Raw genomic sequence first — 26,503 nt, forward strand, 5'->3', positions numbered from 1 at the left:
AAAGAGATTGCTAAGTGAAATCATGACTGCTTACTTTCTTACTTCTGTTTTCCTTTGCTTTACAATGTCTGCAAAAATCTTAATATGTGAGGATTGGTCAAAAAGTGACTTAGCGCTTAGTCGCTAAAATAAGTAGTCATTAAATGAAGACTACCTGTTTTGAATTTGACAAGGGAAGGTAGGAGTAAGATGCAATTAGATTGCAAGTTGACAGGAGATCCTTTTAATGGGTTGGAATTTAATTACAAAGCTGGAAGGCAAGTTTCAACCTTGTCAAGTTTCAAATCGAAGATCTGGTTTAATCTCTTTGTCAAGTCAAATAGTCAAAAATGTTTCAGTAGTGTGTACCTTGGTCAGGAAGAAACTAACAGGGAGCATCTCTATCCATTGCTAAGAACAGCTGGGCTGGGACTGGGGGAGAGAGTTGCTCTTGAGAAAGGCCAAATGACCTACATAAGTATTCTTGCAGGGAAGAAAAAAAAACAGAACTATCTATTGTGCAACTGATGGTATCCTCTGGGCTTCCTTGAGCAGCCTGCTTTCCTCAGAGCTAGCCATTTTCAAAATGATAGAGTATCTCCACCCATTGCTCCGTCTTTGATTTTTGTGCAAAGACTTGAAAGCTGAGGGAGGGGTTCTTTGATTCATTATTATATAAGCTGCTTTGGCAGTTTTCCAGACTGAAGGGGTGGGTTGTAAATGCTTTTTTTAAAAAAGAAAAACTGGTAAATATTAAGTGCCATGAAACGAAGAGTGGGTGAAAAAAAGGATTCTGGCCTAGTATAATCTCAGGGCGTCCATTCCGGAGGTGGGCGGTGTGTGTGAGAGAGAGAAGATAAAGAAGTCGAGATGGTAAAGCACTTTTTAAAAGCACTTTTTATGTGTCTTTGTTCTTTTCCTGTTTTTTTTCCCCTGCCATTATTTTTAAAACAATTAAAAGAAGAAGTTGAGATGGTAACTGTGACCATCTGATTGAAGCTCCTTTGTGCATGTATTACAGATGCAATGTATGTTTTAAAAAAAAGGTGTGGCTTCAAACATGATTTTCTATTGCCACCTTGTTGTTTTTTTCAACATCTGTTTTTTTTTCAACATAGTTCTAAAATGCTATTCCTTGTATATATTTCAAACTGGAACAGCCCATTCTGTTGTAATGTGTGTTTTCTGAGTAAACAGAGCCGTGGGACTAAAAGAAAATATTATATGCCAGACAGAGATTGGATTTCATTTATTCCATATGTCTGCTTTTTACAGCCTCAATCTCTGAATCCCTTCTTATGCCTTGCAACTCTACTATCCTGTTTCCTACTCTATGTTGTACACAGCCAGTAGAGGAATGTGGCAGTATCACAAGGCAGACCTGCTGTTAACCAGATTGCTGGCAGTTTTGCTGATATAGAATTATTAGAATTGCTAAAAAGGTCAGTGAATGGGTGATGGGAAGATCAATATCTTCCACTCAATGCTGATGAATCCATGGCCCTCTAGCAAACTCTATACAAAGCCCTGGATTGGAAAAAGAAAAGTTCCCATGCAGAAACGTTCTCCTGTATTTGGGGTCCTTCTCTTCCCCCCCCCCCCCGCATTTCTTCTTCATCTCTGATGAAAGAGAGTTTGCTTTCAATGTTTCTTCCAAGTTAGAGAAGAACTTCAGTGACATTCTTATGGCTCAAAAGAACTGGCCAAGGTTGTGTATGTGTGAATGTTCTGTCTTTCATTGTACAATCCTCTCTCTCCATACTTCTATGAATTTCCAAAGGAAAGTTTTGTAAGAGAACCATAGATTGGGAAGTGTGGGCAGGCAGGGAAGTTTCAGAAAGATGAACAGATATGAAACTGAAAACTCTATTACCCATGTAACAATAAAGTAAGTTCACAAAAATCCCAGAGATATAATGTCAAGATTTCAACTAATGAATCCAAACAAATCAGAACTCCAAGGCTTGAGATTCCTCAAAGAACATGTTTATTGGATACATAATATCAGCATAATCAAAAGTGAAACTAACTCTAAAAGTAATAGTCCCCTCCCCCCTCCAATGCCAGGGATCACACTACCCAATGAGGGTAGATGGTGGGCTCTTTGACACTCTCCCTCTCTGGTTTCTCACACCTTGGTTCCCATGGGATCTCTCTGTGTTATGTCTAGCGATACCTTCACTTTCTCTCCCACCCCTTCCCAACCTATGTGGCAACTGAGAACAATAGAAAATGGCTTCAGCCAGGTTCATCTTGAAAGTTGACACACAAATCTCAAGAGCTCTGGGAATAAGATGGAAAAACAGAAGCCTTTCTGGAAGGAAGGAAATGTTTTAAGACACCACAAGATATAGTTCAACATAGTGTTTACTCAGAGTTCTTCTATGTCATAATATAGGAGTGTCAAACTCGATTTCATTGAGAGATGCATCAGCATTGGAGTGCTGGGTGGGCATGGCCAAGGTGGGCATAGCTAGCTCGACTTTGCTCATGTCAGGGGGCACCTGTAGGGCCCAGGTGGGGATGAGGGGATCCAGGGCTCTCTGGCAGAGGAGGGTGGGACCATGGCAGGTACCAGGGCCTGATCCACTGGGGGAGCCTCACTAACCACCATGGGCAATGCAGGAGGCCCTTGGATGGCAGCACAGGCACCTCAGCCCTAGGTGGTGGGTGCCCAGCCCAGCCCAGCCCTTGAGCTCGTCGGGCACTAGGACTCTGCAGCCTGGCCCCACTTCCCCAAGGGGTTGCCCAGCTGCATTTGCTTCCTCAGGTTGCTGCTACTATGCTCACTCTCTTTGGGCTGGCTCAGCTTCCCAGACTGGAGGGGGGCTGAGGGGTGGCGGAGCTCCTGCTGTATGGGGCTGCTATGGATGGTGCCACTACTGTGAGGTAAGGCAAGATGAAGCAGGTGGCGGGGCAGAAGTGGTCTGGCAACAGGGTTCTGAGGTGCATGGATGCGGGGCAAATGGGGCATCTCCGTGGCTAGGCTTGGGTGGAACAGGGAGGAGAGTCCCAGCTGCCTCTTGGGGATTAGGGCTCCCTGCCCTTCCAGTTCTCTGTGGCTGTTTGAGGTGGGGGGGGCAGGCTCACTGTAGGACAAGGTTGGATGGCAGGGGCCAAGCATGCAAGGGCCACAGCATGGTGGTGATGGTGGTCAGCTGGGCTGCCTCATTGTGGCCCCACCATCTGTCTTTGCTTGCCACTGGCCACCAGTACATCCAGCAGGGTGAATCACATAAATTCTCTCCATGCCTCTGTCTGCTGCTTGAAAGGCTGGTCCGGCGGCCACAGTGATCAGACCCACCTGCTTTGTGGGGGCTGACTCTTGGGGCAGCGGTTCTGTGCCCTTCCCATTCACTGGGGCCATCTCAGATGGTGTGCCAGGCAGGAGGCTCATCCCATGTGTTTGGCAGAGCTGGAGAATGAGGTTGGATGGTGGGGGCTGAGCGCGCAGGGGCTGTGGCATGGCACCACCCCGCCCCACCACCTGCCTTACTTTGCCTCACCCCGTTCGCTGATAATCTGAAGGAAATGTTTGTATAGATGCTTTGTGTTAATATGTTATAAAGACATTTATGTATAACTTTATTATTTATAAGGAAAATGTGATGTTCTGTCATAAAGAATTGCCACTAAAAAGACAGTTAAACGAATATCCAACAATTTATAACAGTAGTTTTCAATCTTTTTCATGTCATAGTCTCATAGATGGACTTCCACATCATGAAAGCAGAAGTTCTATGATGTTACAGGGAATCAGGAGGAGAAATGGAGGTGATCATTCTTGGTGATGTCATGGAAGCAGGGCTCTGGCTGCACAGCTGCATAGCACTTCCTGTCATTTACTTGTGGGTAACTAATGTGGCACATCTGCAGACTTTTCACTGCCCACCCATATGCCACAGCACAGTGGTTGAAAACTTCTGATTTATAATATGAGCTTTGACCATAATATCAAGAAACTTGGTCTATATGATTTGGCCTACATATTTGTAATGAAAAAACAACAACAGTCAATTTGAGCCAAAATTAATCAACCTTGCAATCTTGCATTTCAAATATATGTTACATAGTGGAGAAACATGAATATTGGCATGTAGCTCTAAAATGATCTGTTCTTGTTTATATTTAAAATGAAAATCATTGAATAGGAGATGTTACTATTACACTTTCCAACTTCTACTTTTTTTTCACTGAAATTTTGCCCCAATGACATAACTATACAATTGCTTAGTCCATGATTTGCTTTGTTAAAGGAAGCAGTACTATTTATAGATGAAGTAAAGGTTAAAGAAACTTTCATGTTGAAATAACATTACTAATTTGTAATAATGGACACAGGAAATAGCCAATATTTCAAACTACAGAATGAAGATTGCATTTACCAGAACACCTATGGCATAATGCTGAAAAGCAAAGGAGATGAGATAGTAATTCTAGCTCTAAATTCTTTTCTTTTTCTTTCTTAGCAACTGAAAATTAACATATGCAGATCAATATAAATATTGTAAGGTAGTACTTTGGTCCAATCATTGCTATTATTTTACAGTCTTTTTTAAAAACACCCTACACAATTGTCCTTTATCAATGGAAATGTTTCATACAATATTCATTATTATTGCTATTATTCATTCTTCCAAACCATCCAAAAGAGTTCATTAAAGAATATTAAAATCAGTCTTAACAATGTAAAACCATGAAAGCAAGCAAGTAAACAAGCAAGCAAAGTTTACAGTTATGAACTTAAACAATAAATCTACACACATTTAACCTATGTCACTTACTGTTACATAATATTCTTGATTGTTACAACTGTCATAAATACATATTCATTTCCTGATACACTGTCATAAATGATTATTTGGATATGCGCAAATTTTGGGCCAGAAAAAGGAAGTTGTTAATAGAACCCATTCAATGCTATGATCTGTTTCACAGCAGTCTCATAAATCCACTTCCACAGATACCCATAGTAGATTTGATTGAAATGGTTTGGGTTGACAAAGATGGATTTATGTTATGCTGTCATCTTCTTAAGGAACAAAACTTTATCTAGGATAAGCCCTTTGGTGTTCAGAGAATGATTGAAATGAAAGAAGATTTGTAGTGCCACAAGTGCTGTGTGTTTGCTTCTCTTGGGATTTTTGGTGGAAACCTGAGTTGGATTACAGATTGCGAAAGAAATACTACCATTATTCCTGGCATGTTTAGAGGAAAAATTGTGGATAACCACTTCAAAAATTCCTTGCTTTCATTTTCATTTTTCAAAATACATATTATTCCCTTGGCATCAAATATACACTAATATCTCTCAAGTTTCCCAGGATTATAATTTAAAAATTCTAAATATAGATTAGAGAACATGAAATGGCTTTGATGTTAGTATAATTTTTAATAGCATAAAACATGGCAAAATTAAACATATCACCCTTATTAACTGGAAACACACTGGAATGTAAGTTCCTACTAAGAAAATAAGGTAGTTTGGCATCTAAAATACAGCAGCTAACTCATGTTTGATCTCAAAGCCAAAATAAAATCAGCAATAAATCTTCTCTTGGACTCTATCCTAAACTCCTTAAAAATAGTAAACATTCTGCTTCTAACTCTAACAAGCCTCTTTAGTATCTGAATACTCTGTGTTCATTGCACTAATTCACATAGTATATGGTAGTCCTTCAGGGTCAAAGAAGACATGCTGTTGTGCAGTTAATCTGCATACATGGAGGTGGCTCTGCAGTCCTAATCTGAAAATGCAGAGTCTAGCACAATGGGGGCACTGAAAGTCCATTATACTGGGCATAGGTGTTATTCTGTAACACCATTCTCAGTTTTCTATCAATTTTTGGCAGCACCTATCTTAAAGCTGGTGGAGGCTTCATAGTACAAGGCTCACCAGTGGATTCTGTCAGCAACTGCAGCTTCTAGTTCTCTTGGCCGGATATCACATTGGAGTAGGGTTTCTTTCAAAGTATCTTTGTAGTGCTTGCATGATTTTGAGGTCTCCTCCCAGATTCCAACACACTATAGAGCAACAGGTGAGTCATATAGTAGTCATCCATTCTGAGGATATGTTCTACTCATCTGGGCTCTAGGACTCAGTGCTGGTAGACTCAGGTGATCCAAGATTTGCAGACTGGAGATATTGTCAACAAATTTCAAGAATGAAGCTGAGAATGTACATGTAAAATTTCTCCAGTTGTTTGATGTGCCTTCACTGTAGAACCCAGGACACACATCCATTTAGTAGAGACAGGATAACTTCAGCTCTGTAGACTTTCATCTTGGAGTAGACATGGATGTTGTACTGATTGAGCACTCTAGTGCACAGCTAGCTAAACTTACTGACCCTGGAGTCAATTTCTTTGTCCAAAGACGCATCACTCGAGATTATGCTTCCCAAGAACTTGAAGCTGTTTATACTATATTTATCAACTGAATCTCATTAGCAATGATTTTTGGTTCTGTGGGCTTGGTATTTGGCATAGACTCATAACATATTTCAGTCCTATTCAGGCTAATAGTCAGACTGAAGAACACAGAGGAATCTGAGAATTTGTCAACTGTAGGTCACTGTCCATGTGAGCGAGGAATGCATAGTCATCAGCAAAGATGATTTTTTTGAATGATTGTATGGAGGCACTTAGAGGACAAAGAGACAGCTATTCAATCAGTACCTGATGTATACTCCTTCAAATCTTTTTTTTTATTATTGAAAGTTTTATAAATTTTACAAAAAGACAAAAATAATACAAAACAAAAAACAACATATACAAAAAAAAAAAACTAAACAAAAAAACCCCCCCATCCCCCACCCCTCACAAACACCCTCCCTTCCCCCCCCTGAGCTTCCCAGAGCAGAATATAGGCTTAGTTAAAAATTAACAAATAAAAATAAAAAATTAAATTAAAAAATTTATATTTATATATATATAAAAAAGTATCTATATATAACATTCTCTATATATGAAAATAAAATTTATGAAAAAGCTATGTGATATTTTTTAATACCCAATCTAAATTGTATAAATTTTATCCATTTGTCCCAAACGGCAAGAAACTTCTCTTGCGTTTGTTGCTTTAAGAAAGCCGAAATCTTTGCCATTTCCGCCAGATAAGCTACTTTAAGAAACCATTCCTGCAATGTAGGCAAAGATTCCTTCTTCCAGTATTGTCCTACTAACAGCCTGGCGGCTGTAATCAAATTTAACATCAATACAACCTCCTTTGTATCACAATCTGTAACAATGCCCAACAAAAATAATTGCGGAGTAAATTTTACCCTCCTTCTAAAAATTCTCTGGATATTCCACCATATTTTGATCCAAAATGCTTTTATCTCTCTGCATGACCACCAAATATGATAATAAGAAGCATCCGTATAACCACATCTCCAACATTTGGGTTGTACGTCAGGGTACATAAGAGACATTTTTTGTGGATCAAGGTGCCATCTATAAAACATTTTATAAAAATTCTCCCTAAGGTTCTGTGCTTGTGTAAATTTGACATTTCTCACCCAAATGGTTTCCCAGATATCCAATGAGACTGGGACACCAAAATTCTGCGCCCATCTAATCATACAGTCTTTAATTAATTCCGTTTCTGAGTCCATTTCAACTAATACCCCATAGATTCTCTTGATATGGGTTTGTCTTTGATCCTTAACTTGCTTAATAAGATTTCCATCTTCTCTAAGAAAACCCAATTTACAATCCACCTTCCATTTATCTACTAGTTGCCTATATTGGAACCAAGAATAAATAATATTTTCTTGCGCTAAATCTTCCCGTAATCTTAACTGCCAGTTTTGCCCATCCCATCTAAGTAACTGACTATAAGACACCATATCCATTTTTACACCTCTTTTTATTCCTTCTATCGCATGCCAAGGTATGGCCCATAATGGAACTTTAAAATCACTTTTATAATATTTTCTCCAAGTCCTAAGTAAAGAGATTCTTAAAATATGAGATTTAAAGACCCAATCCATTTTTTTATTAAATATTAAATAGGCATGCCACCCATAAAGTAAATCCCATCCCTCTATATGAAGTATCTCAGGATTTGTCAAATTTACCCAATCACTAATTAGTGTTAAAACCACCGCATCGTAATATAATTTCAAATTTGGTACCTTGAGTCCGCCCCTCTCACGGAAGTCTTGCATAATTTTAAACTTAACCCTTGGCTTTTTCCCTGCCCAAATAAATTTATTAAGACCCTTCTGCCACTCACTTAGGTTAATCTCATTTTTCAAAATCGGTAACATTTGAAACAAAAAAAGAAACTTGGGTAGAATATTCATTTTTATCACTGCAATTCTTCCCATGAGGGATAATTGCAACTTCTCCCAATTCTTCAAGTCCTTCTGTACCCTGACCCACAACCTTTCATAGTTATTTTTAAATAATTTTACATTAGAAACAGACAACATCACCCCCAAATATTTTACCTTATTAACAATCTCAAAACCCGTCAAGTTAGCCAAAATCTGCTTCTCCTGACTAGACATATTTTTAGGTAAAATTTTAGTCTTATTTACATTAATCTTGAAACCCGAAACCAAACCATAATAATGAATCAACTGTAATAAGTTTACTACAGAGCGATCAGGTTGCGACAAAGTAACAACCAAGTCATCCGCAAAAGCTCTCAACTTATATTCTTTTTTGTTAACTTCTATTCCTTTAATTTCCTGAGACTCTCTAATTTTAATCAATAATATTTCCAATGTTAAAACAAACAACAATGGCGATAAAGGACACCCCTGTCTAGTACCTTTCTCTATTGTAAAAACCTCCGACAAACCTCCATTAACAATAAGTTGTGCCGTTTGTTTTTGATAAATTACCGTGAGGGCTTGTAATATCTTTTCGCCAAAATTCATTTCTTCCATTACTCTTAGCATAAAATGCCAATTCAATTGATCAAATGCTTTTTCAGCATCTAAAAATATGAGCCCTGCAGGAACTTGGTTGTTCTTGTCTATACTCCTTCAAATCTTGAATAGCACATAACAACATGCAAGCAAAGAACAGATTTGAATGTTTTGCCTCATTGAAAATGATAAATGCAGCTGATGTATCACTATTGCAAAGAATCTGTCCTATCATTCCATCATAGAGTAGCTGAATCAACTTCACAAATTTCCTCAAGCATCGATAATATGTCAGAATGATCCATAGAGCCTGCCTGTTTATGGTGTTAAATGCCTTTGCCAGGCCAATGAAGACACAGTAAAGATAATTGTAGCTTTACACCCATTTCCAAAACACAAACGTATATGCAAAGTTCACCGTGACACGTTATCAGGAATGCTTCCAGTATTTGGGTGGGGGAAGGGCTTGGCAATATAACTATCAATAAATCATTTTTTCCTGAAGAGAAACCTTAACCCTCTTGACCTCTTCCTCTATGACAAAACCTACTGAACATTCAAAATGAGGTGAGGTGAATTGCTTCACAACATTTGTCCTTTCATTGCTCACTCATTCAACAGAGCTAAAACATAAAAAAACAAAAAGTCAGAATAGGAATAGGACATCTCATACATTGAGTTGGTTGTTTTATTGGGAAGTAAACTTTTTATGGTAAAGAACAAAAGAAATTATTAGATTTTTTATTATAGAGTAGATATCAAATTAAGCATTATCTTTCACATGAAATATTACAACTGAATTATAAAGTTTCCTAGCAATCTTGAACATTACCTCTTTTTATATTACAGTTAAAAATTGACATTTTCATTTGGTCTCTTCTTTATTGCAGAATACAAAAAAGTGTTACTCAAAAGACAGGCCAATGTAGTACTGGAACTTAACTTCAACAATACAGGACTAAAACTTGAGCAGTGCAATTTGTGTGTATCTAATTAAGACTAAGTCCTATTCTTCCTAACAGGTTTCTATCTGGATAAGGTTACTTGCATTCCAGTCTAAACTTATCAACTTCATTGTGGTCCCTAATTATGCTCTTTTCTTTTCCAACCTCATTATCTAATCCATCTTAAAATAAAGACAAGGGAGAACACCATAATGAAGTATCTGCTTTGTAAATGTATTTAGCCTCAGTTGGTGATAAATGATAAATGACTTCCATGAAATGCTCTAGAGAGTTGATGCTAGTAAGACTGTGCCAGTCTTCTTCACCCAGGTTCCTACAGTGTCAGGCCTTTGAGACAGACAAGACTTGCATACAAAAGTTATGGCTATTAACACTACTTTTATTACAAGGTTACAGTAACAGAATCTTGCATGTCAGGATATAACTCCCTCCTTTTATCTGCAAGAGAAGTAGGGATGGTCAAATCTGAAAATTTTCTCAAATTACATTTTTGCTTTAGATTCAATTTTTATTTATCTGATTGTTATCTTGATTGAAGTTGTTGCTCCTGTTCTGCAAGTTTATTCTAACAGACCTTTTATATGTATGTATGTATGTATGTATGTATGTATGTGCGTGTGTGTGTATTTGCCCATCTTTTGACCAAATCTGGGCAGCTCCCAGTCAAAAGTTAAAGAAATAAAATAATGTTAAAACTATAAAACTGAACCGATTAAACATTAAAAACAACGAAGTCCTGGGACCAAGTCAAACTTCAAATGTGCAATTATCCAATCTTATCCAAATGCTTGGGGGGGGGGAGCCAGGTCTTCAAAGCTTTAGAAAAGGCTAGGAGGGTAGACAAACTTCAGGGGGCAGAGTATTCCATTAGGACAAGGACTGCCATGGAAAAGGCATGCTTCCTACCTCTCAGCAGATGGCAATATTTAGGGAAGGGACTAGCAGTGTATCCACCCTGTATGAAATAAAAAGATAGATAGATGTCCGTAGGAAAAGGCAATCCCACTAGTAACCAGGCCATATACTATATAGGGCTTTAAAGACGATGACCAGCACCTAGAACTGCACCCAAAAAGAAACTGGAAACCAGTGCAGCTCATACAACAAATATGTTACATGGCCAAAACTACCTCACCCCCATTACTGTGCACACTGCTGCATTCTGCACCAGTTGAAGTTTCTGGGTGGTCTTCAAGGGCATTCCTATGTAATAATGTATTGGAGCAATCTAAATGCAAGGTGACCAAGGAATGAATGACTGTGAGCATGGCCTCCTGGTCCAGGAAAGGGTGCAATTGGCCCATTATATGTAGGTGCAATGGTATTTGGGGCAAGGGGAATCAAAGCAGTTAAATAGAATCCACAATCATGCAATCAAAGTTTCACATCTTTCTTAAAGATGTGGAAGAATAGGGTTTTAATCACATGGTTGCTGCACCATCTTGACTTTTTTGAAACCTTGAAAAAGTCCTTGGGCATCCATGTGACTGGTAGCATGTTTAGGAAAGCTAGTACAGGTGATACTAGGATAGATAGGCAGTTGTTACAACTCACTGTAAGGAAACATAATGTATTTCAAACTGGGGATATCTTTTTTTTTTGATCATGCTACTAAAATCCTAAAATGCTTTAGACTGGTACATTAAAAACCACACAGTACTATGCTCTACCTGTTATCTCTTCTTTTATATATATTTATCCTGCTTGAATGGCAAATAATATGAAATAATAATTCCTAATTTAACAAAATAACAGAATAACAGAGTTGGAAGGGACTTTGAAGTCTTTTTAGTCCAATTTCCTGCACAAGTAGGAAACCCTACGCCATTCCAAACAAATGGTTATCCAATCTCTTCTTAAAAGTCTCCCATGATAGAGCACCCAAGATTTCCGAAAGCAAACCATTCACTATTAGAAAATTTCTCTTTAATTCTAGGTTTATGTTTATTGTGTTATTTATTTATCTATGTCATTGCTGGTGTGCAGAAAAAAATAAAATCAATCAAAAAAATGGTGAACTCAAATTACACTCATAGAGGTTATATGCAGCTTGTTGAAAAACAGTCAAGATTATATTTGGGTAAAACTCCATATAATTACTTCTAAGCTCATGCATTTAGGATCAGGACAAAAAATTCAAAATTACATGTTTTTCTTGTTTTCTCTAAAAAAAAACAAATAGCTTTTTGTGTAAAATCATCAATACAAACTTACTTAACCAATGTCTGGGAGCTACTGCCATAATGGAACAGTGATCCATCAAGAACAATTTAACAGTTTAATTAGACCGAAAAACATCCTTGTTGATTGTGACAGTTTTTCTTGATGCCTTCCCTTTCAATCCACTACACTATTTCCATGACTCTCATGGAGACCTTTGTGACATAGTTTGCTACTTGTAACTGGCTTTTTCTAAAAAATCAAATTGCTGTTTTAGTAAGGTCAGAGCTTGGCCTGGCTTTGAAACAATGTCCTCTTTCTAACTGGTCTCAAGAATGATCAACACACCAATTAATAAAAGAAAGTGGGTCATGTCTGCATTGGAAAACTGAAGACACTCCTTTTTCTCAGATGGAAACAAATGAAAAAGCCAGCATTTAGAATGTCACTTTAATTTCACCCATTAAATTTAGATGATCCTCCCTACTCATTAATCAATGGATTATGTTTGACAGAAGCTTTAGCTACAATTGGTTTGTCTTTAAGATAGCACAAGACTCAGTGCTTTTACTTCAAGGCAATAATTCAGTTATGCTTCAGGAAATAATTCATGTATGGTGTGTATTTTCAGCAAGTCTGGATTAAAAAATGAACAAATCTATAATGTTTAGAGGAGAACTACAGTATTAAAGAATTGTCTTCCACAAAAATCTGCCAACTTCAAAAGTTTAGTCCATCAAAATTGGCCATGAAAAGATCCATTTCATTTAGAGGACCTTTCAAATATTGTGTTAGGCAATATTTTCTCCTTCTATTTGAAAAAGCAAATTCATTGCTTTTATCAACTTATTGATTTAATTCATAATTTTAGCTAAATAATAATGTTTCAGAATAACAAGTTTAAAATATGCTAAAATATTTCCAAATTTTCTCTCAGATTCAGTAGAGTACGAAAGAAATTCTTAGAGAAAAGTCATACTTTTCTGCAATCTTGAAAAAGTGCTTCAAGAAATTTTTCATCAGCTGAGGGCACTTCCATATTGCTCAGTTGTCTTGTCATCAGTCTGTACCACCAAAAGTTTCTAGAAAGCAGAAATATACAGAGTATTGTCATCTATTTTCCTCTAGACCAGTGTTTTTCATTTAGCCTCTTTAAGCATGTGCAGACTTCAACTGCCAAAATTAACCAAATTGAAGTCTGCATATCTTAAAATGGCCAAGGTTGAGAAACACTGCTCTAGTCTAGTACAGAGTAAATGTGACCTCTGCTCATATATTCCTGGTTTAAATCCTAAATAATGTTTTCTGGCTTGTGTGAGCTTAGATATTATTGTTCAGTTTTGCTGCCACACTTTATTTGCTTCAAGGTATTTATTTGATTCTGGCTGAGAAATTCAAGAAATTAAAGTCCACATAACCTAAAGTTGCCAAGGTTGATAAACACTGAGCTATTCAGTGGAGATAAAAATGTCCACTCATCTGATTTTCCAGCTTTTCTCTAGAAGGTCTGCTGTAACTTCCATTATGGCAAGTTGTGTTCAGTGGAAAATGGTTGCTTGACATGCTAAACAGCCACATGCAGCAAAAATAATTTTTATTACTGTTTTTCCCCCTGAGCTACTTGCTTGTTTCTTTGCCATGAAGGGAGCTGAGAAGAAACATTTCTACCTCAGGTGACTTAAAAAATCATGAAGCAATGTACCAGGGATTTATTTTTTTTAAAAAAAAACATTAACAGAGAAGAAGGTAGCTCACGAAAAGAAAGATAATATTTTTGCAAAAAATAAAAACATTTCTGTTGGCTTTCAAATCAGAATTTCAAATTCAGAAACAACTAACTGTAGTCTGTATCCTAGGTTTATTCTATTTCCATTTTCCACATTCAATTGGATTCCAGCATTGCCTGACCTGTCTTCAGTGGTAGAAAATGGACAGTTGAGGAGTCATTTTCTGATTAGACAAAATTTCTACTGAAGCCATTTTGTGAGTGTAGCCATCCCATGCTCTCAGAAGTCTAAAAGCACCCTCAGCCCCCAAAGGTTGCCTCCTCCAAATTAACAAATGTCAGACTTGCGAGATTGTTGTCAGCCTTTAGGATATCCTGTGCAATAGTATGTGTGTTTCCCCAAAATGGCTACTTTTCCTAATCCCCCTCCCTTTTTTCTCAATTCCAACATAATTACCACCTAAGTTGAAATTTAAGAGTTAAAAAGCTAAAGGTGAGGCCCCACCTGTTCCAACATCTTATTTTCCAAGACGGCAAACAATGGAAGAGATAAATAAGAGATTATGGCAATTCTTTCTTCCAGCAAAGGCAATGCAAGCATAACTATGCTTTCACCAGTCATACAAAAAGTAGAAGAGCAAACTTGAAAGTGTTTAAATATAAGGCTGTGTATACAAAGGAGTGTACAAAGACAAGGTGAAAGGTTGAATAACTAGTCTGAAGGTATTTCTCTTATTTTTCAAAGAATGGGGAACATTAAGGTTTTTTTCCCCTTTTTTCCTTTGGACTATGGCCTTATTAAAAAATAATATGCAGGATTTTATATTATAAAGCTTGAAAAATTGACAAAAACAAAGGAATTAGAAGTCCACCTCTTATATCTCCAACTCACTTCACTAGCAGTGAAATACCGCAGTGCCTCATAAAATATCACCACATGTATATATTCTTCACCATGGAAAATTAAAGTACAACTCAAGACCAATGATGCAAAAAGAAAACAGAACAAATACAAAAGCAAACAATAAAATACATAAAAGAAATGGTAATATTTAGATATTAAATACAAAACATACCCAGACTTAAATAAATAAATAATATTTCCCAGACTTAAATGTATGGTTCATGCTTTATATTTACAACACAAACAGTTTCATCATGATGGCTGATTCTGAGGTTGGTTGGGCCCAAGAGTGTGCAACCCATCCAACATTGTCCATCAGGGGCCATATCTGAGCAAGATTTGAATTTAGATCTCTCTGCTACTAGTCTAGTCTCTCTCTTCTACCAGTGTAAGTTGTACAATTCAGAATGACTTTCATATATGTAGTATATCTGACTTGAGATGTTTGGAATAGAAAGTGACTTGCAACTTGGTAGACTATGTTACACACTGGTGACTGCTGTGATTGCTGAAGCAATGAGAGCTCTGCAATGGTCCATAGCTTATGTTAAAAAAAAGCAGAGCATGCTTCTTTGCTCCTGGGCCATGTGATGCGATTCCAGAAATGGTCACCATTTTTGGAGCAGTCACAATCTAATGCAGATGCTCCAAAAATGGCAGCTGCTTCCAGCATTGCACCATGTGGCTCGGAAACAGAGCAGCTTACCCTCCCGAGCACTGAAGATCTTTGAAAGATAAGTGAAGAGGAAAGTGTGGGGCCTGGTGGGGTGGGAAGCAGGTTCAAGGCCTGCAAAGACCTGTTGAGTGGGGATGGAGAAGATAAGTGGGGTGCTGTAGCATCCCAGTGGTCAGTCATAAGAGCAAACAACCACAGAGGTGCTGCAATAGCCATAACTTAGGAACCAGGTCATTTTGGAGGGTCTGTCATAACTTTGAATGGTCACTAGTAGCTGGCTGTAAGTCTAGGATTATCTGTGTTTTGATTCAGTTCCTGCACTGAACTGAACCTACGGGGGGGGGGAAGTACCATTGCCACTGCCGCCCATCAAATGCTGTTAAACAGTAAATGAAACTTGACATTATAGCAAGCCTCAAATCTTCTCAAAAATTATTGAGAAGACAAGCTGCTAAGAAATAGCCAGAAAGGAGCCAGGCCAACTAGAAGTTTCAGAATAAAATAAGAAACATTTTGTTTATAACCAGTGAGGTGCAATGTCCTTTTTCAACCCTAGGCAGTAAATGTTCATAAGAAAGTGATTAGCCCATTGGAATTTCAGCTGGTTACATTTATAGCATTTGTAATATTATTCCTTCCACCTCAAAAGATTCCTTTCGTCCCCTGCATGATTGGATGCAAGTATTCCCTCCTCTTCTGGAGTACTGTTTTGCGCAACCACACAGTGCAGCTTATTATATAATGGAGCTGTTCGGACATTGCTTCAGCAGCAGGTTTTGCTTCATGCTCCATTTCTTTTATGTAGCTTCTGTCTGATTTTTAACAATTGAAAAAACTCCTTGAAATGCCTCAGGCCAAATCTCCTTCACTTCATTTTCACTTCATTTCCTGGTTCTTGTGTGATTATATCTCTTAGCAAGCAGGCTCCAGCACTGCAGTTTGCAAACTTTAGTATACCTGTACACTTCATACTCCCTGGGTTAAAAGCAGTGGTGGGATTCAGATATGTGAAGAGCCAGTTCTTTGTGTGGATGCCACTTCCGGAAGTCCATTCTGGGCCTGGGTAACAAAAAAATAGCTACTGGTTCTGCCGAAGTGGTGCAAACTGGCTGAATTCCACCACTGGTTAAAAGTGAGTTATCTAGTAAGGAAGTCAAAGCAGAGCTTTTATAAGAAAACAAGAAATTCCTTGCTGCCATTTGCTCTCAGGGTTCCAGCAGGGAGAGGTAGACTGTTTTTATTCATGGGGGTTCTAATACCATTTGTTAAACTGATATTACCTCTTCAACTACAATGCCTTATATTGAAGTCATTTAGTTGCCTGGCACAGATATTTATTTTTCTGACCATTTTTTAAAAAATGGATTAATCATCTTTCATTTTTTTAATTTTTTCATTATACAAGTGGTGGGACTTGAATAGTCTATGCTTGCAACTAAATTTTTGTTGCTGTTGCCACTGCTTTATATTATTGGTTTTTATTTCATGTTGGTAGATACTAGAATATTATATTTTATTTTGCAATAAAAATAATCCACTAGATCTGAGATATTAGGTAAGTTTTGACTTGAAAGTATTGCCCTTTTGTAGAGTGGATTTTTAGATAAATTAGTTCCATTACCGCATGCATGTCTGCAGTATGACAGTATTTTAAAAGTCAAGCCAGAAATTATTAGTAAGCATCAGAGCAAAAGCAACTGGTTCATTTGCATTCCTGACTTTCAGTCGCAACAAAGAGTTCTGAAACTGCTAGGGGATACTATTAAATAAAGACAGTTGTCATTTTTGTAAGTGAGCTTGTTAAAATTATAGATCTCTTCTGTGTGAGCAAAATGATCATTTTCTTTCATTTCAGAACGAACATGTTTTGGCAGGTCACTATTTTGGAATGCAGAAAGTCCTGCTGTTGTAATTAGAAATAAAAGTTTTTAAATTAACTAAGACTAGACCTAAATGCTTTCTTTGGGTTTGCTCCCATTTTATTATAGCATTATAATTTGTACCCTGAGGGATTTTAAAAATTGTTATGACAAGATGAAAATCACTTTTTGACAGCTTTAACTGGGATTGTCCCCGCCTCCTCCTCTTCTACCCTTCAAATATTAAATACCTTCTAATATACTATGCCATAAGTCAGTGTGTAATCATAATTCATAAAAGTTTCATCTTTGAAACAGAGCTGTTGGAAATGTGAAATTCAAAGGGTCTTTTTAGATACTGATCTTTAAAAAAGAAAAAGATTATATCCTCCCTTTAAAACTATTATTTTTATATTTGGAAGATGGTAGACCAATCCTGGGAATGTCTACAAAGTGTAGCCATGAGTTCCAATTTGCTTACTTATGAAGATTTTTATTATTATTTATTATTATTAAGATAAATATTTTCTTTTTCTTAGCCTTGCAGGCTATCAGGCTTCTAGCAGCCACTAAATAGCCAAGAGTCCCATGGGCTTATTCTCTGGATTCATTGAAAGAGAAAAAAGGTGTGGGTGCATTAGTTACAGAAATGTTGATAGCTGTATACATTCACATTCATTGACTGATTACACGCCATCAAATTGTTGTTGACTCTTAGCAACTACATAGATTCATACACTTACTTCAGCAAAACAACTTATTTCTCTTTTAAGTTCATTAAGGTTGGTCATTATCATCTGCAGGAACATGCTGCTTTTCTCAAAATGATGACAAAAGAAAAATGTGAAGATGTCCTGGATTTTTAACATTTTGCAAACTATCATATTCTTTCACAGACTCTGAGAAGTCTACTACACTGGATCTGGATTATCTGGCTTACCACTTCACCTTCTTGCCCTGCCCAATACTTGGTGATGCCCAAAGAAGAGAAAATCCTTTTTTCATTCGAGATAGGGAGAGGACAGCTCCCCCTATCCTGTGTACTGTTTCCTGTGAGCAGCAGCAGTAGCAGACCACCTACCTGTATCCTCCAGGTTTCTAACAGTATCCTGAGAGAGATCCTATAGTTAGTGCATCATAAAAAAGCTACAAAAAGTGTCTATACAGACTGTTACTACAGCCACTTACAATATATTTTTTTCTGAAAATCCCCTTCATATGCTATTCAAGAGCTGCATACTTTTGTTACTCCTATTGTTTCCTGTGGGCTATGATGTTTAACTTTCTTTTGTATCTGAAATATACTTCAGTGTGGATCATGTCTTCTACCAAGATAAACAGGCAAGAACATTGGCTACCTCACTTATCTTATCCTGGACTGCCAAGACCATGCAGCATTCTTTTGGGGTGATAGGAGATTGGATGAGCTTAAAGTAAAGAGTTAGGTATATCTACACAGGGATCCAAGGCAGAGGTGAGGAACCTCTGGCTGTCTAACCTCAATGTGGCTAACCATGCTGACTGGAACTACTGGAAGTTGCAATTTGATAATATTTGGGCTGCAAATATTGAAGAGCAATCTGTTCTTAGAGTGCTGATCTAAAAAGTTGTTTTTCTTTTGCAGTTGGACCCTTGAACTTGTTAAAGTTGTGGCTCAGCAGACAATCCAGCAGATTGTCTGCTAAATAGTTTAAAAATAATGTCCAATGTTATTATTATTGTTATTAAAATATTTTAAATTTATTGGTGGCCCAATTCCAATGGACTCTGAAAAAGATGTGATGAGACACAATTGTTGAAGTGAGCCCCATATGGAAGGGCACAGATGTATTCTTCTTGTGTCCTCCTACAAAGCCATATAATTTAGATTTGACATTATTTCTCAGAAGCATTAGCTGTTTCATTTTCAAAGTGACCCGCAATTGTTCTCCCATATACTTCTCCAAGATGCATTACTTCGTTCCCTACTTCAATAAAACATGTAAGAACCATTGACAGCCAATCTCAACCTTTGTTCCCACTTGCAGGGCTAACCTATCCTAATTTTCTAATGCACTTGGTAAGGGAAAAATAAACAAGATAAACTTGAAGTTCTAGTATAAGAAACGAAACACAATTTGATCAGTACAGCAGAGACTTGAGACAGCTCCTATGCCTGGAATGCAGCAACTGAAAGATATAACTGCTTCCAAAATAATATATTTCACAGAAAAAGGAGTAGGCTTAAATGTCAAAAATCTGAACACCTGCACAAAATTAACTAGATGACTTAGTGTAGAATATTTTGGTAAAAATAAATCAACAAAGAAATAACTCAAAAAAGAGTGCTGTCTACTCCCATTGGGGAGTCTGGGGATTAGAGTGCAGTATCTATTGAGTCATCTCTTCCCATCTTGAAGAGTCCTTGCCCTATGACTTGCAGCTATATTATGGGCTAGGACAACAGAAAGAGGGACCAAGAAACAGATAAGATCATGAGGAACAGCAGAATTAGGAAACTGTTTGTAAATAATTAAAGGCTATGAGGAAGAGCACTAGGGGTACTTGTCCAAGAAAGCAGCTTTGGAAGACCTTGAACATGCTTCCATTCTTTCAGAAATTGAACTGTTTCTGAATACTATCCACTGTTGGATTGCAACCAGAGTGGCAAGTCAATATGAGGTTCCTTTTTGGGGTGGCTTGTTTGGGGAATAATAACCCCCAAACCCTCTCAATTTGGGAGGCATGATATCAGTTTCCATTCTTAAATTACAAATCAGGTCTTGTTCCTTAATTGGTGGCTACCAATTAAGCAGAAAAATTAAGACCCACTGTCTAATGTATCTCATACTTTACAATTTCTTTTGTATAAATATGTCTGTGTGCATCTGAAACCCCCTGCCCTGCAATATATCATCCTATTAACCACCTGCAAACATTTCTGTGATGTAGTCGCCATGTTATACTATGTATTTGTTTTCATATTATGTATAATATTTGCAATATATTTTTAATCGTAGCAAAGTTTGCTTTCATCCATCAAAGCCAAGTGTCTCCTTTCAGACCTTTTGTTTGCTCTTTTCAATATCCATCGTTCATTCCAGTTCTTCTCCCAAGGCACACACAGTACATCTGTTGAATGTTCTCCAAGCCAGAGGAAATATATTATTTTAACAAATGGAACTAGGTTCAGTAAAGGCTACCTCTGAATTTACAGGCGGTCTAAAAAGAAAAGAAAATATTCTGTTTCATAGCCATTTCTGGCCCAAGGGAGAAGAAGAAACTCATAATTTATCACATCCTCTCCCATCATATGCAACAGTAGCCTTTTCCCATCTTAAAAATATAAGAGGAACTCTATCAGATGGGAGGCAGTTTGGGCAAAACCACACTAAGCATTATAGAAGTTCAAATTCAGAAAATCTGGATTTATTGTATATTGCATTGGATCTACTGTATATTGGTGGGTTGGACTAAGTTATGATCCTATTGAATCCTATATCAGCAAGGACCTCTTTGGGACCATCGTTCCATCATGTCCTAAACTGCCTCACAATATCTTGTTATAATTGATAACATATAGGAACTTCTAAATATTTAAACAAAAGTGTGCAATATAAATCTAGAAGTAAATTCAGATCATAATCCTAGATCGGAAGAATCATGATAAGCAGAAATCCAAAAGATAAAAATGGATAGAAGATAATATAAGCTCTTGGACTTAGATGTAAAGTAACATTAAATAAAATAAAGAACACTCTCTTTAAGATAAGAAAAGTCTATAAGGTAATAGTTGACTTATGACTGGTTGCCTAACAACCACTTGAAGTTGTGACTTATCTAAAGAATGGTACTCACAACCTGAATTCAAAGTTCGAAGGATCCAATGGTCAGGCACCCTCCATGGTCATGTGACTGAACTTTGAAAGCTTGGCAACATAGTCGCATTTATGTCTGTTTGGCAAAATTGCATTCATAGCGAACCATTGGTTCCCTTAACAACCACTGCAATCAGTGAATGATTGTCACAAAAATTGTAAAATTTTACAATCATCGTTATATATGACTGTAATGAGCAAGCTTATAATTACGGTCGTATGTCAAGGACTACCTGTATTTTTGCTCTTATATAGTTGAAAATAATTTGGATCACAATCTGAATCTAAATCAGCAATATGATACAGTTTCCAAAAAAAACCAAACAATTTTGGATGCATTAAGAGAAATTATGTTGGGATCACCCACATGAATGTCAAGCACATTAAAGCTGTTATTCCATCTTCCTCTGCACATCATGCATTGAGCTTGGTTGTGGGCTAAACAATCTCCAAATTCATTTCAGCCCCTGGTCCTAATTCCAAAGATGCCCATCCATAAGCTGCTTGAGTGCCCAAAAACAAAATATAGATGGAAACAGTCCTTTGGGAAACTATTCAGATGCCCCTCAACATAAAGATTTTCCTTAGCCATTATTGCTGATATCTCTTGAAGATATGCACTTTATTTTTATCCTTGTGTTAGAAGGAGAAGCAATGTTTTTTAATGATTGAACCTGGATTCAATAAAGATTATTGCTGCTGATTGTTTAAGAGGAAAATAAAAGCAATATGTAACTGATTTCCACTGCACCAAAGATAAAACACAATAGCAACACAGTATTGTTATGACTACAACTGGATGGTGATATGTTTCAATCTGCCTTGAGGAGTAAATTAACATTTCTGAAAAAAAATTGTTTCCGGGCATAATGTTTTAAATTTCTTTAATGCTTCATTACCAAAATCAATGTAGCGTGTACAAATAGGTTTTGTTAAACAGGTAATAACTGTACTTTCTTTCATTAGTTGATGATTTGTATCTACAGAGAACTTGAATTTAGATGAGAATTAGTAGAATCTTATGCTATTGCATTGGATTAGCTTTTTATATATATAGTATTGACAATTGCCTCCATCTACAATTATATTGTCTATTGAAGTGAAGGCCCACTTGGAATTGAGTGATAAAATTAAAACTATGCCCAAAAGTTGCTACATACTGCTTTTAAAAGAAGCAGCAGATGGCAGACTTTGGCTGATAAGAAAAATCTCTAGAGTTGGATGGCTAAAGGGCTATAATGGATGTTGAACCATCAAAATATTCTAGTTGAAAAAATATTCTGGAAAATAAACAAGAGCAAAGCACTTGTAGATTGTCTCAGAATTCACCATGAAGTCAACAGAGTCAAACTCGATTAGGCAATGGTTTAATATTCCATATTGGAAATGAAAGATGAAACATTTTTAAGGGTAATTCATCAGTTTGTGCAATATTTTTTAGGTGCTTGGAAATAGAATGGGTGAGAGTATAACTGTTGCCACACACAAAATAACTCAATGAAACAACTCAAAGAGGAAAAACACCCCCCCCCCACACACACACACAAACACACATACCTCAGACCTATCCAGGGAGGCTGCTTCTTCTATCACCAACCTATAAATAAGGATGGTCTTATTGCAAAGCTGTCTGACATATAATACCAACTATCAGAAACCAGATCCTCCAAGGATCTAGTAACCTAATATTGTAGGTGAATAGTAAAGAATGGAAAGTGGGTTTGATCTGAGCCATCAACTCTCCTGTCCCTCTGAATATGCAACTCTCAGATTCCCATCATATCTCTCCTGACATTCACATTTTCATTTGTCTTCAAAACCCCAGCCCAGCATCCTTCTCCCATGCCCTACCTTCACCCTTCCTGGCCAAAGGACCTATCCAAACAATTTCCATATCCTTCTACCAAACCATTGTGTCCACCCCAAGTGTTCTTGCTCTTGGCATTCAACCACTGAAGAGGGCTAAGTTGAGCCACATGTATCAGTAACCATTCAATCAGGTTCCAAATAAAGTGATACATCAGCATAATAAATAGTGAGGTGATTAAAATTGTTTTTATTGCTACAGTTAGATAGCTTTAATCCTTTCACATGACTTTATTGTTGTTTTCAATGTTCTTGTGAAAGTGCTATGAGTCAAAGATTAAAAAAAAGTTTTACAAAACTATAACAACAACAACAACAACAACAATGTTGGAAGGGACCTTGGAAGTCCTGCTGAGATAGGAAACTATATACCATTTCAGACAAATGGCTGTCCAGTCTCTTCTTAAAGTTAATGCCTGAAAGATAATGTTTTCTGAAAGATTTGCCTTCATATTTTTGATGCAACTAGAAATATTTAAATGTTCAACTTCTTTCTGGTGCTTTATGACAGCAACCTAACATCTATACAAATTCTAACTTCTCTTTATACTTTAAACTTATTGCTCATTTACAAATTAAAAAGTATTGAGTATATATAATTGATATACATAAATTATTATAATAATCTCTTCTTTTCGGTTAAGCAAGATTTCAGGCATTATCTTGTATAGCGCCTTTTTTTTTAACTGAATCTTTTTATTCTAAGCCTCTAACAAGAACTCTTACCCTTAGCTGTTATAGAATAGTCCAGGACTTCAGTGATTATAATGTTTCTGGAATCCAGGCCTGGAGAAGAGGCTCTACAAGATCTATAAAGAGAAAGACCTCTGCTCTGAAGAGAAGGAAACAAGGGAGTGCAGTGATTGAAGACTCCCTACTGAGAGAGACTGAAGCAGAAATCAGTCATCCAGGCAGCCTATCAAGAGAATTATGTTCCTAGGGTATTTGGTGGGGGGGGGGGTAACAGAAAGATTCACAAGGCTCATCAACCTGTTGACAAATATTCTGTCTTCTGGTCCATGTGGGAACAGCCACACAGAAAAGAGTAGAGATACTGGAAGGGGTGACAAACCACAGGCCAGGAGGATGAAGTTATTAGGGACACAGCTGGAGTTGACTTGAAAGAATGGGAAAAAGAGAAAAGAGAGAGAGAGAAGTATATTGGAAATGAACAATGGGATATGTGGAGGGTGCCAAATGCACAAGGAAGACAATATTTGAGAGGGGCCTGGCCAATCTGATTTATAGGACTTTAAATTGAATCCTGTGGAAAAGGTAGAAAAGATGCTATAAAATAGCCTAAATACTAGAAATCAGACAAGGATACAGGTGTAGAGATCTCGAATAAGGAACACAAGCTGAAATTTGTCCAAAAGAGAAGAACCAAAATGATAAGTGGCTTAGAAGGAATATTAGAGGACTATTAGAGGTATTGATTTATTTAGCCTAAAGAATAAACAACTATATGGAATATAATTATTATCTTCAAATGCCTGAAAGGAACAGAAGACAGGAAGACAGGAAAAGAAACAGTGGATTTAAATTATAAGGAAGTAGATTTTGGTTGTACAAAAACAAGTGTCTTAAAAGTTAGAATTGTTCAATAATGTAACATACTGCCCCAGGAAGTGGTGGACTTTCCTGGAAGTATTTAAACAAAGACTAAATGGCCATCTGTCAGGGATGCTTCAGTACCTGCACTGGAAAGGAGGTTGGACCAGATGATCTCCAGGATACCTTCAACCCTTATATTCTGAGATTCTGTCATAAATCTTCCCCCCCCCCCCATCTTTCCAGAAAATCATCCAAGATTGCTCCTGCCTTCAAGTGTATCTTTTATTGGTTTATTGGTAGTCATTCTAACTGCTTTATTGCTTTATTATTATTATTATTGTTACCAGCATTCCTAGGTGGAACAGAGAAGAAAAAAATGATCATATGAGCTAATTCTATTTTATTGTAAGGCTACATGAACACAGTCTTCCATGTCTGATAGTAAAATCTCCCACCATCTCTTTTACAGCCTGATTAGTTGGAGAAGTTTATTTCTGAGCTTCTTTCTCTCCCCATTATACATCTGCAGGCTATTCCCTCTCTTATCTGATTATTCTCTAGACAGCACCTCATTCCCCCATCTCCTGCCCAATCTCCCAAGGTCATTTGCACATACCATTATAAATGTTTTGCTTCCATTATTGTTGCGTTTTATAAAATTTTGCACCCTACATTCATAGGACCGTTTCAAACATAATATAGCTGGGTTGCAAAAACTTGGATGACCATGAGACAGCAGCCATGCCACAGAATGCTTTAAGTCTTTACTACCAGCCAATGGCTGTCCAAATTTTGCAGCCCAAATATGCTATACTCAATCATCATATCTTAAAAGGTAGTGTAAAGAAGACTCCCAGCAAGAAACTCACTCATTCATTTCTACATTTCATCATTACTTTGTTTCTGCTTCTTTACTTTTATGAATAACTGTCAAGCAGTTCATGCCCAACTGTGATTCTCACCTTTCTTCCCTGTCTTCCTCCTAATAGCCTGCCAATTTATGAAAAAATTCTGATCCCTTTTTGGTGTTTCACTTTTCAGCAGGTCCTTCAATAACTACATATCACATTTTATACAGAAGCTTAAAGTGGCATATGTAGTTGTCCCTCCTCCCATTTGCTCCAGAGGTTGGGCTGAAAGAGACCAGTTATCCCAAACTTGCCTAGTGGATTTCTATAGTGGAGAGTAGACTAGAATCTGGGTCTCCCCTAGTCCACCTTAACCTCTGACCACATTGGCTATATTAGAAGTTACTTTATTATATTTCTTTTCTATTTGTAAATCGGCTATCTTAGCTTTTGTTCTCTGAAGCTAAAGAACAGTCTGCAGCTTACATTTGCTTAACCTGAGCAATATTCCTATGTTCACATAACACACTAGTTCTAGTGCATATGTCACAATTTTATCCACTACAAACAGGCTTCATTAATCAGATTTATGGCTTACCATAGAATCCAATAAGCCTTTTGGGGCTTCCTAAGGTTTTTACCCAAAGTTTATAATAATTTACAAGTTTTGGTTTCCAAAATCCCAAAATGATGACAGTTTTAGTTTAGATGACACAAAAACTCCCAAACATGTGTAATCATTTGGATGAACTTGAAAAGAGGGAATTATAGGCTAATATGGTAAACTGAGGTGGGTTGTTTTTAGCTTCTGTGTTATGCAAACACATCTGGGTCAGTTGAATTTTTTTTAAAAAAATGCAGTAGAGCAGTGGTTCTCAACCTCTGGGTCAGGACCCCATTTAGGGTCGAACGACCATTTCACGGGGCTCGCCAAACAATGCAGTCCACCATTTTCCCCCTTTTCCTTAGCTGTGCTACTCCCTTTTATTCTATTGGCTTTTGAAAGCCAATAGAATAGACTCTCTTGAATAGAGTCTAATTCTATTGGCTTTCAAAAGCCAATAAGAATTATCCAGGCTGTCTCTACCCTGCCGAGCCCTCCAAAAGTTCCATTCTGCAAACGGTGCTGCAAGTTGTCTGCAGCGAAGGCGAGCTGTCTGGAAGTTTCCACCCCTCCCTGCTGAGCAACTACTAAAAATGTAAGTAAAAGAGGGCCAGGGGTGGGAGG

At 37.3% G+C, this 26,503-nt stretch overlaps 1 long non-coding RNA gene across 1 annotated transcript in view; it reads right to left on the reverse strand.

Moving 5' to 3' along the window:
• Positions 1 to 26,214, reverse strand: part of LOC120314536 — a 38,072-nt gene extending 11,858 nt beyond the window's left edge. Inside the window, exon 1 of the long non-coding RNA XR_005558471.1 lies at positions 23,600 to 26,214. This is a non-coding gene — a long non-coding RNA (uncharacterized LOC120314536). The remainder of the gene's footprint in view (positions 1 to 23,599) is intronic.
• Positions 26,215 to 26,503: the final 289 nt, after the last annotated feature.

This window comes from Crotalus tigris, unplaced genomic scaffold (genome assembly GCF_016545835.1).
Source record: "Crotalus tigris isolate CLP2741 ecotype Arizona unplaced genomic scaffold, ASM1654583v1 scf7180000018941.1685476, whole genome shotgun sequence".
Taxonomy (NCBI): domain Eukaryota; kingdom Metazoa; phylum Chordata; class Lepidosauria; order Squamata; family Viperidae; genus Crotalus; species Crotalus tigris.